The sequence below is a fragment of the Cyprinus carpio genome, chromosome B9, assembly GCF_018340385.1.
Source record: "Cyprinus carpio isolate SPL01 chromosome B9, ASM1834038v1, whole genome shotgun sequence".
NCBI lineage: Eukaryota > Metazoa > Chordata > Actinopteri > Cypriniformes > Cyprinidae > Cyprinus > Cyprinus carpio.
Window position 1 is genome coordinate 32,146,073 of NC_056605.1, and position 16,443 is coordinate 32,162,515.

At 36.7% G+C, this 16,443-nt stretch overlaps 2 long non-coding RNA genes across 2 annotated transcripts in view; both read left to right on the plus strand.

The window, feature by feature from the left end:
- The window catches only part of LOC122134427, a 14,434-nt gene extending 3,395 nt beyond the window's left edge, over nucleotides 1-11,039 (plus strand). Inside the window, exons 2-3 of the long non-coding RNA XR_006155671.1 lie at nucleotides 9,756-9,934; nucleotides 10,991-11,039. This is a non-coding gene — a long non-coding RNA (uncharacterized LOC122134427). The remainder of the gene's footprint in view (nucleotides 1-9,755; nucleotides 9,935-10,990) is intronic.
- Nucleotides 1-16,443, plus strand: part of LOC109083327 — a 76,503-nt gene that overhangs the window by 39,463 nt on the left and 20,597 nt on the right. The window lies entirely within an intron of this gene.

A 16,443-nucleotide genomic window follows, 5' to 3' on the forward strand; every position in this document is an offset into this window, starting at 1 on the left:
CTGGAAGGGCAACTGTGTGCAAAAGGACCACAGCACAAGAGACTGTACAGGTCCTTGGAAGAGCTAACGGGATTTTTTACAGGAAAATACTACAACGGTAAGCGCGGGAAAAGAGCTCAAATAACTGAGAACCCCGGAAAAAAACATGGATGGTGTGACAGCTACTAACTAAACTTTTGAAAACACATAAGTTAGTTAAAGTACATTGTAATGGTTGTTAGCCACTAACGGTTATTACTTAAACTAGCAACTAGGCCGGAGTGCAGTGTTACCTTTGTACCTGGATTACTGTATACTGTTTGCGCGGCTTTATGATCTGCAGCTCGCTAATACCCCATCCATTTGTGAAACTGTGCACACATGAGACTCCAATGACTATTTAGCTTCGGAACTGTTCTGAAGTGTAGGCTCCGCTCACAAACAAACACGTGTGTAGCAGCAAAGAAGATATCTGTAATGCAAAAGTGCGGCAGCAACTCGTCGTCGTGCGGTGCTCCACTCTTTGTTGGGATTTTCATATTGATCCAAACCGTTAATAGTGCCGATTTTGTCCACATACCGATCCCTGGCCTCCATACTTTAGCGTATCCCTGTAAATCCCACAACCTTTTCCGCGATTTTTAACATAATTTTTTTTCTTTTCTCCCAACTCTGTTCTGGTTCTTCCTCGTTCGACTTGCTGTATGTTTACATTCACGACGCCATCAACATGGCCGCCACGTCCCAGAATGCAACGCGGCGCCCAAGCCCTATTCAACACAAACAACTTTTCCTGGCAATTCATCTTTGTGAATGTCTTTCTGTGCATTTGTGACTCCACCCACCCACCGTCTGCTCATAGCCAATCAGATAACAGCCACACTTCGCTGACCAATCGTAGCATGTTCTCTCACTTTCTCGGTCTTTCTCGGTTGTAGATAATGGCGTTTTGATTTTCATTTATTGTGGGAGCAGATTCATTTATTCGCACCGAACACTTTGTTCAATCGAGCTGAAGTGCTGTTTGTGTGGTTTAAAAAACCCTGTTTTCCGAAAGACTGTTGGAGTGTAAAGGTCTGTGTTATACTTTCCTGTGTGACCAATCCGGACGCGTACACGGACAGCGCGGACACAAACTACTTGTATTTATTCTACCGAACGTGTTCCATTGGTATGTATATTATGTTTATATTGCGTATGTAACTTATGTTTTACCCAAACAGGTGAACCTATCAGTGTTCGAGCTTGATCATGATTGCTCCAGTTGTGTAAGTTCATAAGCCAATTAGTGCCTGTGTGCATATAAAAGGGGGAAGTGTTTGGTTGCTTGGGATGCATCATCCTTGGTACCGCCTTTTTGTGACATGTGGCGTTTTAAATGAGTGCTAGCAGTTGGATTATCCTCCTGTCTGTCGTGTGCTGGCTGTTGGCCAGTTTTCAGATATGGGCCTGCAAGTAGCTGTAATCCTGGCGTGGTTTGATTGCACGTCCATGGGTTTCCAATGATCTTAACTGAAGCCTAATGAACATCAAGTAATTGACTGCACCTCTGCTCTGCTCTGCTCTGCTCTGCTCTCTTGTCTTGTTTGTCTTGTCCGGAACTCATCTGGGTCCGTCTGTTTTGTGTGGATTTAGGTGGGAGGGGTTGGCCATGATACCCTGTACTGTGTGTCCACATGGAGTACTGTGTTTAACATGTTTGGTTTTTCACAAGCGTGTGTGTGTCATGGGTATTGAGTGTGGGGTAGAAATCTGGGGGTCTTTGTTGGCCACCTCCCTCTTTATTTGTTATCCTTTTTGTATTGTACTCATTGTTTTGTGTGTTACTGGTACAGACTTGTGATGTTTGAGACCGTGTGTTTTATTAATTGTATGTTAATAAAGTGATTTTGTTTTATATCTGTCCATCTTTATGCTCACCCTGCCTTTGGCAACGAACCTGTGTCCTTTGCTTAGGCAGTTATTTCCTGGTGTATTCCGGGTGGCGTGGTCAACTATAGTGGGAAGTCGTGGCCTAGTGGTTAGAGAGGTTAACTCCTAACCCTAAGGTTGTGGGTTCGATTCCCGGGCCGGCAACACCACGACTGAGGTGCCCTTGAGCAAGGCACCGAACCCCCAACTGCTCCCCGGGCGCCACAGCACAAAATGATACCCACTGCTCCGTGTGTGTGTGTTCACTGCTGTGTGTGTGTGTGTGTGTTCACTGCTGTGTGTGTGGACTTTTGATGGGTTAAATGCAGAGCACGAATTCTGAGTATGGGTCACTATACTTGGCTGTATGTCACGTCACTTTTCTTTTTTCACTTTTCACTTTCTATAGGATTTCTCTTACGACCACCTGACCGTGCACCGCGTCCCCTCGCGTCCTTGGCCACACATACATGCGCGGTAAAATCGGCTTGAACCGTAAACAAACATGTGAACAAAACAACTGCCCAGAGTTTATTGCACATCTGGCCGTCTTTATATTGTTTTATCAACGGATTGTACAGGTTTGAGCAGCAACAGGCTTCTTCACACATCCTGCGCATGTCATAGTGATGTGTAGTTAATAAAATAAAGTTCAAAACATGGAAATAAAATGTCTAAACATGTATATAATTCAAATTATACATGTGGTGTCCTCACGTTGATCAGATGTTCTGGAGAATCAATCACATGCAGCTCATATTGTTCCCAAACTCAGAAGCGTGAGTCTCTTCCTGCAGCTTCAAGAACAGCTTTACTGATCAGCAGCTTCAGTGTGATTAGGAGCAGGTGTAGGGGGCTTTAGGAATAGACACAAGGAAGGACACTAGAAGACAGCATCTGTGTTTATAATCAATAGAATCATATAAAGAATATGTTATTACCTACTGTTTTTTTAAAGCACTGCAATACATTGAGTTGTAAGTACTATCTGCCACAATTTACACTAAGTATGAATAATATCTCACAGTGTAGCTGATCTCAGGTTTTTATATCCTTGAGTGATGAACACACACACACACACACACACACACACCACTACTCCACACATATTAATACAGATTAAAATAGCACTATAAAGCTCAGCTGTGTCATGAATAGTGTGATTAAACATAAGACAGACTATTTTCCGTATTTTCCGTCCTCTGAGGGACGACCATGTATGTGATTCGTGTAGATCCGAATCTGAGATTTGTAGAGCTGTCATAAAATTCACAACGGTTTGTGCTGTAATTATATAATAATCTGTAGTGTGACGCGCTACATGCAGGGGTGGACTGGTCATCTGGAGGTTCTGGAGAAGTTCATCCAACGGCCGTCGGCTGCTGATTCATCATCAAAGAAAAAGTGTCAGATAAAGTGACGTTGACAGCCGACAAAAGGGGCACTAATGCAATCTATCTTTGCTTATAAAGAAACTGAAACTGCCGTATACAACCTGCGATGTCTTTTAGTACGGCCCGCTGGATCATTTTAGACTCGGATGATCAATGTTAAAATATTTGAAATGTAAGTCACATAAAGACTGCTTTCAGTTTATGATGTTAATACTGTCTTCAACCAGGAGAGGTCGCTAGTTTCCAGCCGCTCCTCATTAATTTCAGTGTAGTAGGACCTGCACTCTAATGTAAACATTCACTAACATTAGCAAATAATAAATAAAAAACTGACCATGAAAACAGCATTTTCCAGTCAAGATGGTAAACAGATTATCTTTGTACCAAGTTCAAGGGGACACTGTTTGTAGTGTTTGGAAATCTGTTATTTAAATCATCATCACATCACTACACACAAACAACAGGGACGCCAGAGTTGCACTTTCCTCAAGTTTCAAAGATTAAATGCATCGTCAACAAAAGCTTTTTGCCAAATGCATGACAGAAATGTTTGCACTGAACTGAACTATGTTCTTAGGGTTTCCGCGGGTCCTTAAAAAGTCTTCAGTTAAATCATTTAAATTGAAGGCTGATTTTGTTCTGACTGTTATCTATAAGATCATAAGGTTTTCTGACTGTCAAACGAGACACCTCACTCAGAGATTTCTGATAAAGCATGTGTGTTTTATTAACTTTATTTGATCATTTATAACTGTAACTGTACAATTAATTACCTATATCTTGAAAATGTTTGTATTACATTGATTTTTTTTTTTTTTTTTTAATGAAATATTTACCTTGTGAGACGTGGACTGCGATTTATCTTCATAAGTATCATTTCTCAATTGTGCACAAACATTAGTTTGTTTCATTATTATTTTCACAACATATTTTATTTATTTTACACAGTTAACTTTTGCATCAAACATTTTTTAAATGGAAAAAAAAAACAGGCTGTAAAATGATACAACTAATACAGTACTAATTTTAATATTTGTTTTATCTGATAATTAATGCAAAAGAATTCGTAGCAATATACATGCGCTGCTTATAGACAGATACTGATTTATGTTGCAGACCTTTCACAAAACAGATAAACATTGATATAAACACACATGAATGCAAACACCGATCTTTTAATTAATGCAAACCTATCATAATTACATTATGTTAAATTGTACAGATAGTTATAAAATTTATGTTATCAAATGAAGTTTATAAATATACAAATTTATATTTTTAATAATAGTGCTGGGGGCGTGGCTTGTGGGCGTGGTCAGATCTTCCTCCTTTTTCGTCTCTAGCTGATCACACGCCTGTATTTGGTTAAAAATCCTGACAGTGTAATAAAGAATTTTTGTTTTCTTTTTGAATGAGGCTTTAAATGATTTATGATCATGTTTTTTTGTTTTTTTTTGTTTGTTTTTTGACATTTTAAATCTGAGTCCAGTGATGCATTACACATTGATTTGTTCTTTCTCTTTACTAATGGATTCACAGCTAAACTGATCTGATCTGAGAGAGTGAAGAGTGTGTCATTGTTCTCTACAGGTTGAGATATTGTGGTGTCACAGATGAAGGTTGTTCTGCTCTGACTTCAGCTCTGAGATCAAACCCCTCACACCTGAGAGATCTGGATCTGTCTGGGAATAAATCTAGGACTCAGGGAGTGAAGTGTCTCTGTGCTGGACTGGAGGATCCTCACTGTAAACTGGAGAAACTGAGGTAAGATTATATACGACACACTGTAAAATATTTGTCAAATCACCCAGAAAGCCAGAAAACACAATAGCTGTGTCTGAAATCGTTCACTCGTTCACGAATCCCTACATAGTTTACAGCAGTTGAGTGGGACTATATCAGAAAGGAGTGAACGGATTCGGACGGTGACGTATACACTGCGCTTCAGACTTAAAGCTGTGGAAAAAAACATCTTCGTTTTATATTACATGTAAATAATATTAATAGCAGTAACACTCAAAATTACTTTATTTCAATTATACATACCTCCGCATCAGCTTTGTGCTTTCATTGATGGTATATTACTAATTTGTTTTGTAATGTTTTTATGTTCATAATCATAATATTAACATACTGAGAACAAAAATAAACACACATTAACACATGTTCATAATTGTATGTATGTATTATTTTTAGTATCCTGAAACTCTCCTGATCAGTGTTTTGAGCTCAGATAAGATGATCGTAGAGCGTCCTCAGGCGACCGTTAATGAAAATCAGAAAGAATACACTACCTACTGTGATTAACACACATTTAAATTATCCACCAAATTATCATCATTTTTGTAAGTTAACAGCGATGCCACCTCAGTAAATTAGTAAAAATATTGAACTGAGTTACTGCCTACATAATATATTTTAATATAAATAATGTATGAAATAAACGTTAAAGCAGAAATAATAAAGATGTAAACAGCATCTCTCCTTCAAACTCACTCACTCCCGCTCTCTCTTCCAGCTCACCGCTACGCCACATTGGATTGTGGGAAATAGTGCTTCAGTGAGTGTACATCGGTTGTACACTCTAAATCAGAATGAATTGTCGGTAAAAAGTAGTGAACGAAATAGGGAATGAAGTAGTTCACTCAGAAACCCAGTGTCGTGTCCACAAGGGAGGCTCCCTAAAAAATGATCGTTTTCTGTTTTTTTCCACCCAAAGCAGCGTATGGGGATCGAAGGGCATTGACAGCAGAACAGCGTGATTTTGACTGAAGCAGGGATTTTTTGAAAGTCTGAGAATTCTGGTTTTGGCTCGCTCTCAGAGTGCTCCATTACCTCTCAATCACTAGCACAATTAATGCTGTAACTATAGCCGTTCTAAACTAGTTCTGCCTACAAGGATTGTACTGCACACACACACACACACACACACACACACACACACACACACACACGTACACACACACACGTACAGACACATAACACATCACTCACACACACACACAAACTATATTGTCAGCACTGTCCTGTGATTTGATAAAAATGCTTAGAGACAGAAAAGTTACAGCGAAAATGTCTTTGTGTTTTGAAGTAATCAAAATCCACAGCTTCACTATTAGTAGAGAGACGCTGCACAGACAGACAGGACTAATTTACTCGTAATCACACTCTCACAAATGCATTCAAATAAATTTAATTTTACCGTGCTTCTCTGTATCTGATTTAATAACCGATAAAATAACTGATGAAAATTTTTTTAGTTTTCACACTCTCACAAATGACAAAATTTGCACTTCAAAAAGCTGCAGAGACAGATTTAACTTTTAATTCTGATAACCTTTGAATCATTTAATGCACACTTTGCCTACTTAAAGAAAAGAAAATACACACTTTTTTTGTTATTATCATCAACATCATTATTATTATTAGTATTTATTCATTAATTTGGTCTTATCAGATCTGCTCGAGGGCTCTTACGTTTAGGCTTCTTTTATCCAGAGAAAACTGCACTGCATTTAACATACAGGCCTACATTTCTCGATCGAACCCATGATTCTGATGAGCAACATTTTACACATTTCTTTAATAAAAGTTTATAAATAATCAAAAGATAAAGGTTTTTTGTTGTTGTTGTTTAGAATTTTAAATGAGCTCAAAATATGATCAAGTAAGTAGCTCCATAAATCACTCACACTTTGACATTACTGTTATAGACAGTTAATGCATTAAAATGAGGACAGCTCAACTCACATTTAGCAGAAAATTAAACTCTTCATACTTCAGTTCAAAACAGTGCTGAACTTTGACAAAAAGTGTTTTTTAAAATGTCATAATAGTGATTTTCTAATGTCTTAATTATAAATCCAACAGCATAAGGTGAAAATAACTATATACATAAGTGAGTGGAAAGGGCAAGTGAATACATGAATCTTTGACACTTTTCTCCATTGACTTGCAGAATATTTTCTGTGATGTTACTGTTAGACAGTGCTGGGAAGGTAATAGTTACAGTTTACAGGTTACCCTATGTAAAAAATGTAATCAGTAGTGTAACTATTTCAATTGCTTTATTAATATAACCTTTTACATTTGATTACTTTTTGATTACTTTTCTAAATGTAAAATATTTTCAACTATTAGTCATTTTGAATCACTTAAAGCAGACAGGGTTAAGCTTACAGTAGAACTCAACACTGATTATTGGCAGACTTTCAAAAGTCTTCATCACTTAAATTAAGATTATAATCATTTAATTTTAAACCACAGCCACCACAAAATCAGACTTTAGCACCTTTTTTACTTTGAGATCAATCTGATTCTGGTTAATTTCTGATCATTCTGGTTAAATACAGGTTTAAAATCATAACAAGAAATAGTTTGATAGCTATGATACTGTTTTTAAAATCAAATCTCTTCACAGCTATGACAGGAAACACTGGCATCTAGGCATGGGTCTGTATGAGATTTAGACGGTATGATAACCTTAAGCAAAAATATCACAGTATTGTTGTTACAGCTCTGAAATGTGTTATTTTTAAATGACTGGGTAAACTAAAAAATAAAATAATTTTCCTTTTTGAATGAGGCTTTAAATGATTTATGGTCATGTTTTTTTTGTTTTTTGACATTTTAAATCTCAGTCCAATGATTCGTCACACATTGATTTGTACTTTCTCTTTACTAATGGATTCACAGGCTAAACTGATCTGATCTGAGAGAGTGAAGAGTGTGTCATTGTTCTCTACAGGTTGAGAGATTGTGGAGTCACAGATGAAGTTTGTGCTGCTCTGGCTTCAGCTCTGAGATCAAACCCCTCACACCTGAGAGAACTGGATCTGTCTCTGAATAATCTAGGAGACTCGGGAGTGAAGAGTCTCTGTGCTGGACTGGAGGATCCTCACTGTAAACTGGAGGAACTGAGGTAAGATGATCTCTCTGATCGTCTCATGTGTTTGTCTTCAGTAAGATGTGTCCTTTAATGTAAATTGTAAGACTAAAGCTTGTAAGATAGATAGATAAATAGATAGATAGATAGACAGATTGATAGAAAAGAAGAGAAAGGACATGACAATCTGTCAGTACTGAGACTCAAACCTGTGTCCTGTGGTCAGGGCTGGACTGGGGTTAAAATTCAGCTCTGGACAAATCCAGTCCATCTGGCCTACGAGTTCCTTCATGAATGTTTTACTCTGTGTCAAGGCCTTTAATTGGAGTAAATAATAATAGATATTACTGTATTTATGACAAATGAGTTAATCTTTGTATTTTTTTTTTTTTGTATAGGAATTTAATTGGAAGTAAAGCATTGATTTTGAGCTAGAATGCAGGAAATCTATTGATAAATAAATTCTGTCATCATTTCCTCTCCCTCATGTCACTCCAAACCTGTGTGACTTCGTTTCTTCTGTAGAACACAACAGATATTTTGTAGAACGTGACCAAACCATTTTGCTTACCCTTGATTTCTGTATGGACAAAAATTTCTTGAATTTCTGAAATTATCTTCTTTTATGATCCACAGAAGAAAGAAATTCATACAGGTTTGAAATGACACGATGTTGAGAAAATTACAATTTTAATTTTTGGGTGAACTGAACTTTATTTTTATTTAATATTTAAGTAGGCTAATAACAGTAACATTTATAATAAATACATCTCTATTGTACAGTGTTAATAACTGCAAGTTAAGTTACTATGGTGATGATTTTACAAGTCTATGTTTTGACATTTTCCAATTGACCTCGTCATGAAGTTTAGATTGTGGTGTCTGTTTTCAGCCAGCATCACTACAGAAGCTTTAATGTTCTCATATCACACGACTGTAGAAACACAATTCTGTGTCACATCTGAATGGATCAAGACACTTGTGTTGTTTCATCTCTTTACTCCTGATGACCAGTACATCCCTGTCTGTGGGTTACAATCAGACTCTCTAACCATTAGACAACGACTGCCCCATATAGATGATTGATAGATTAGAAATATTAGACAGAATGGAAGGTTAAATGAGTTTGAATGGTCTAGAAATAGTTCATAGAATGGCAGCTAAATGGAGTCTAAAGGCCTTCAGTTTGTTTACATTTGAATTTTTGACAGAGTTTGAATAGTCTTGGCTCATCTGAACATTTCATCAATGTAAGTCTGTGGGATTTTTATGATTTTTAATCTTCATTTTTAGGTAAACTGTAAGTCGTAATTAGAGGATCAAGTGACTGTTTCTCCAGACAGATCTGTGCTTATATCACTATGAAACAATATCTCACATTCAGCTCTGTGTGTCTGTTCAGTCCTGAAGCACATGACGGTTTCAAACAGCAGCATTGAGCATCAAACATGCAGAAATCTCATTCTATCAGCAGCAGTTTGTGGCAATGCTTGTCATTATATCTCCTCTCCTGCTCTGAGACCAGAGTCAATAACAAACTACACACACTTCAACTACAATTAACACTGTGTCATTGTTCTCTACAGGTTGTATAATTGTGGCGTCACAGATGAAGGTTGTTCTGCTCTGGCTTCAGCTCTGAGATCAAACCCCTCACACCTGAGACACCTGAATCTGTCTGAGAATAATCTAGGAAAATCAGAAGTGAAGTTACTCTCTGATCTGAAAGATGATCCACGTTATAAACTGGAGAGATTATACTACTGTGAGTATATTATTATTTAAATCTTTTAAAATGGCCAAAGTTTAGTAACAGACATATTTGGAGAATATAAGATAATAAATTAGCTCCGCTTTAGTTTCTGTACTTTAAACTGTTTAATTATGTGATGATCTATGAATATATGAATATTTTCATCTCTTCCAGTGTCTCTGTGTGTAAATGATAAAGAGAGAGTTGTTGATCATTCACTGTTATTAATCTATGATCAGTTGTTCGTCAGATCAGAGTATGTGAGCGGAGTGGAGCGTCAACAATTTCTCCTCCGCGCTCCGAGCATTTAATTATCACTCCGCTCCGCTCCACTCCGCGCTCACTGATATCAGAAACACCGCTCCGCCTTCGCTCCGCGTCTAAAGTATTTCAGTATGTTTGAAATTCCACAGTTCAACTTCTGTTCATAATTTAGTTTGTGATGAAACTTTATGAAACGTTTTCTCCAGTTATTTTACCTACGGATCGATCTACATCGCCATGGAAACCAATAAGGCGATACATTCTAAAAATAACGGTCGTCTAAAAAAACTCACGCTGGGGGCTCAGCTAGAATATTTTAAACTCACGTTGCGAAAGGGTTAAATCATGCTTTCAGCTGAAAATATTCAGTATTTAGAAGAATCAAACATCCTTGAGAACTATAACTTCCCGCTCATGTCCATATAGCCGTCATAGCCTTCACATTCTGTCTGATTTGAGTGATCATTATCTATCAAGCTAGCTAAATATGTTTAACATGTGATTTCTTGCTAAATATCCAGTTATATTAACAGTTATGCTACGGGGCTGTTGGCATGAATTGTACTCGTGATGTAGTGGTGGTGGAGCACTCTTGGTGGAGCGCTCCGACTTTTAAAATGCTCCTCGCTCCAGTCAAAATCACACCGCTCCACTCCACATTCCGCTCACATACTCTGATTCATATCTCTGACTGTAATATGAATATACTGTGTTTCTGAGCTGGATCTGCTGATGTGATGTGACAGCAGTAATGTCTCATACTCATATCTGACTGTCTGTGTGTTTTATTGTTGTTTTAGCAAGGACTCTCAGTATTTAGACGTCAGTTCAGTTTCCTCAGGATCAGCTGATGGTGCATAAGAGCCGCTACAGGAATCATGTTTTAGAATGCATGGAAGTGTAATGTGTGTAGCAGTGTTGATGTGTTTATACAGCACTGAAAACCAAGAAAATCAATGTGATATTTTCAGTGATGGGCTTATATCCTGAGCTGTCCAGATTTAATATAGATCATCATAACTGTGTATTCTGAAATTCAGAAATAGACAACTTATCACTTGTACATTTTCTTATATTTTAATCCAGTCTAACATTTGAGTGTGTAACCTTTGTATATGTGTTTATTTTTATTAAAATATGTGTCATCTCGAGAAGAGGGGCTTCTTACTAGTTGAAATGTTAATTCTTGATATCAGTAGGTTTTTTTTTATTTGTTTCAATAATTAAATTTTCACTAGTAAAAATGTTAATTCTTGATATCAACAATTCAGTTTTCACTAGTTAAAATGTTGATTCTTGATATCAGGAATTATATTTCTACTAGTAACAATTGCTATTTTTGATATCAGCAATTGTATTTTCACTAGTTAAATGTCACCATAGGCTGCAATTCAAATGTAATTGTTGATATCAAGAATTGATTTCTTACTAGTTGAAATTCCAATTTCACATATCAGAAATACAATTCTTACTAGTAAAAACCTTTGTTTTTGATATCAGTAATCACGTGGTTACTAGTACAGACGTCTATTCTTGATATCAGCAATTTAATTGTCAGTAGTGACAATGTTCATTTCTGATATCATGGATGTGATTGTTACTAGTAAGAAACCAATTTTAGATATCAGAAATTATATTGATATCAGAAATGCATTTTCAGATATCAGAAATAACAATTGTAACATGTTGAAATACATTTACTGATATCAAGAATTAACATTTCAACTAGTAACAACTAAATTGTTGATATCAAGAATTCACATTTTTACTAGTAACAAAGTAATTGTTGATATCATCAAAGGCAGTTGATATCTGAAATTGTCCTTGCAACTAGTGAAAATAGAATTACTGATATCTTAAATATTTTAACTAGTAAAAATACTTTTACAGATATGTAGAAAGGCCATTTTTACATGTAAGAATAGCTATGGTAATTAGATCATGAATATTAATGAGATTTTCAGACACTCCTCCTTTTAGCGTCAGCATTGGCCAAAGATGACAGAAGAACATCCATGCGCAGAAACGGCTCCTCTTTTATTTATTTGTTTTGTCATTGAACCGTGAAAATTATGTTATGGCTGGATTCATTTTTTCTTTATTTTTTGTTAATTGTAAAAAATGTGTAAAAAAAAAAAAAGTAAGTTTATGCTGTTTCTTTTTATTGGCCACCAAGTCCTTCGGATAATTAAAGAAAAAATGAACAAGGCATTAATTTAGTTTTAAAAATAACTTCATGTCGTTTTTTCAGGTGTTTATTTTTGGTTTTATTACACTTTCTTTTAATACATCAAATAAAAAATACAACTAAAAGGTTAAAAATATAACAGATAATAATGCATCATACAAACGGTTTTACTGGACTTTTTATTTTATTTTTTTTGGTAATATCGTTGTCTACATGAATGAGTCGTGTCCTAATAGGAATTATTTTTATATAACATGTTGTCCAGTTCTTGAAGCATCGGTGGACAAGGTGAATGATAAAGTAAATTTACACTGTTATACAAGCTGTACACTCACTACTTTACATTGCAGCAAAGTGTAATTTCTTCAGTGTTGTCACATGAAAAGGTATAATAAAATATTTACAAAAATGTGAGGGGTGTACTCACTTCTGTGAGATACTGTATATTTAATCAAGTTTGCGTTATTGGGGTAAATGATCTACAAGCATTTCACATATTTCTATGCACACTAATAATATTAAACTACTGTCGCTACACTACGGTTATACACATTTATTGCATTTATTTTCAATAAATATATCCTTATAATGTGGCTCCCTCTAGTGGATAAACTTAATATCACAGCCTTCATCTTCCAGTAGAAATTAGAGCTTAGATTCTCTGCCCGAGCCCGAGCCCGAGCCCGGACTCGACCCGACCCGGCCGATATTTCCCGCAACCGTCCTCGGGCCGGGTCGGGTCGGGCCCTTGATAAAGCACATCACGTGTCATGCGCAGCGTCTCGTCCACTCGCATTCGCAGTCTCGCACGCGTGACGCATCACACCTGCTGTGCGTGCTGTACGTTTAGCTTAAGTGCCACATGGAGCTTGAAGAATCAAAGAAAAAAAATTAAAACAGGAGAATTAACTTTGAGCAAGTTTGGAGGAAAATCGGAGGTATGGAAACATTTTAAACTAGTCGTGGGGAGTGACAACATGATGGGACATTGTAAAATTGCTTAATAGAAATTTTTCAAAATATAAAATTATCGCTAGGTAGGACATCTCGGCTGCATTTACACTGCAGGTCTTGATGCCCAAATCCGATTTTCTGACTATATCCGATTTTTTTGACGACCCGCTTACATCATCTTTTAAAAGTGACCCGTATCCGATTTTTGCATTTACACTATACATTGCTGAAACTACCAAAGGTAGACGTTCTGACCCGGAAAAGGAAGTAAAACAGCACGAAATACAATGGATGCAGATGCAAATAAAATTATACAGTGTTTTGCTTTCCATAATATATTGAAAAGTCAACAAAAAAAAAAAAATCAGCAAAACAATGGTCTCGTACGGCGGAGAAAAAAGAGCTTAAACCGTGCCTCCCCATATCTCGTGAAATGTGTTCAAACTTATTTATTTCTGTAACAACCCTGCATTTTTGCCTGCACTGTCTCTTCGCCCCAAAGACTTAAAAGACATGAAACCTCCGCATTGCTCCACTGTGTGTATCCTTCGTCCTCTATCACGCCTATAATAAGTCATGTGATCTCAGTTGGTGGCGTCCACCTGAGTTGACGTCACTTTTTTAATGACGTACGACTCGCATTTACTGGGGAATATCCGATTTGTCTGCTTACATGGCACACGCAAATGCACGTATCCGATTCATATCCGATTTATTACCACATATGAATGAGGCCTGAATCCGATCTGAGAAAATCGGAATCCATGCGGTTTTTTCCTGCTTACATGTTCACCGGTCATATCCGATCTGTGCCACATGAGAGGAAAAAATCGGAATTGGGTCACTTGAACCATGCAGTGGTCTTGATCATAACCCAGCGGCGCTGGGTTGTGAACGCGGACGTGAAGGAGAGCACGCACGTCACGTTAAAATCGTACGTCTCCAGTGCGAGAAGCCGCCATTTTCTCAGCGTGAAAGAAGCGAGAAGCGAGTGAAAGACATTACGGTAAGTAACGATTCAAAATGTAAAATTAACGTTTATTGTTTACCCGGTTTATGAAAGTCGAAAGGTTTTATGAAAGGCGGAAACAAAAGAGTTTAACGTTATATAGAAACATACGCGGACGCGGTTTTCGCCTCAGAAACGGAGGTCTTAACGGCCTCCTTTAACGTTACTGAACGGAACACGTAAGTTACTTTTAATATAACGTCCGTGAGTGTCTTATGTCATATTTACATAATATTTTACAATATCTGCACTTTTGAGGTGTTAATAGACGGTTATGGTTACGGTTACACTCATATTAATTTATCTTATTTTTCGCGGTTAAAGTGAATGTACGTTAGTTTCCTAAAGGAAACCGCGTTATGTAATAAAGACTAGCATGATTATTTTGAGGCTGTTGACGTGGTAATTGTTAAAAGTATGTTATACATGTAATATTTCAGACTTGTCGAGCTCGTGTCTTCATTGTGTCAAGACACCTGCTTGTGTGAGGAGGAGGCGGTGTTCTCAGCTTCTTCTGAAGAGAGGGAGAGACGGGTTTAAGGCAAGTGAACTTCAGAATTATGTTATCTTTTTTTTTTTTACTAAGACTAAAATAATGTTTGTTTTTGTAGATGTTGAAAGCCAGAGACATAGGAGAGCATCATTCTTTTGAGATTTATGTAAGTTATTTTTTAGCAAAATTAATGTTTCTGTTGTCTCCTGCCTGTTTACTTCACATTTTGATGCAAAAACAGTATGATTACATGTTCATATTCTATTGAAACCAGTGATGTCCCCTTTTTTCTTTGCAGAACTCAAGCTAACTTTGGAGTTAAGGACACAGAAGTCTGCTTGTGTGAGGAGGAGGCGGTGTTCTCAGCTTCTTCTGAAGAGAGGGAAAGATAATTTAAGGCAAGTGAACTTCATAATTTCATAATATCAGTTATCAGTTGTTTTCTTTTACTAAGAGTAAAATAATGTTTGTTTTTTGTTTTTGTAGATGTTGAAAGCCAGAGACATAGGTGAGCGTCATTCTTTTGAGATTTATGTAAGTTATTTTTAGCAAAATAAATGTTTCTGTTGTCTCCTGTCTCTTTACTTCACATTTTGATGCAAACAGCAGTGTGATTATGTGCTCATTTCATTAAAACCCTCGATGTCTGTTTTTCATTGCAGGACTCAAACCAACTTTGGAGTTGTCTGATTTGGAGAGTCATCATTCTTGGTCTTCCCTCTTAAGGGAATAGTTCACACAAAAAATCATTTAGTTGCCCTCATGTCATTCCAAACCTATACGTCTTTTGTCTGTCTTTAGAATACAAATGAATATATTTTGAATTTTCAGAGTTATTGTAGAAGTAATCCATTCCGATATTTATATATGATTAAATCTTAAATAATATGATAGCGAACATGTCTGTTCAAAAGAAAATATTGGTCTCCCAGACTAGCAATGGAGGACAAAAATTAATAGAATATTAAGTATAATTATTTGTGTTCCAAAAATTAGCAGAGTTTGTATGGGTCTGAAACAACATGGGGGAGAGTAAATTATGACCATTTTCATTTTTTGGTGGACTAACCCTTTGAAGAGCAGCCCTCAACGTACATGAACATTTGTGAGGTATGTGTGAATGTTTCAGTAAAGTAGCTTTCTGAAAGCAATATATTTATTCAAACAATATCACATGCCCTCACACTGGTGCTGCCATTATAGCATTCTCGAGCGCTGACATTAAACAACCACACAAAGTGTTGAAACTTTAAAACAGATTATTTAACTCTCCTTACTGATGTGAATACACCTCTATCTGAAAATGGATAGTTTGATTAAATGTTTTCTTTTTTCAAATATGTTTCTTTTTTTAGGCTACTGATGAAGAACAGGTGGTGACTGGGATGAATGCTGGTCAGAGAAGAGAATGTCCTTTCCCCCAAACTGATGCAACAGTGGTTTTAAAGGAGGACGCTGCCCTGGGTGATGTAGATGTCACATGTGCTGATGGGGCTTCTTCATGACTACATCAGTTATGCTAAAGAGATCATGAAAGTTGACAGTGATGCATGATCTGTATTCATGGACTGTGAAACAAACTGTAAGTGTATAATTTGTAAAAACAAAATGTT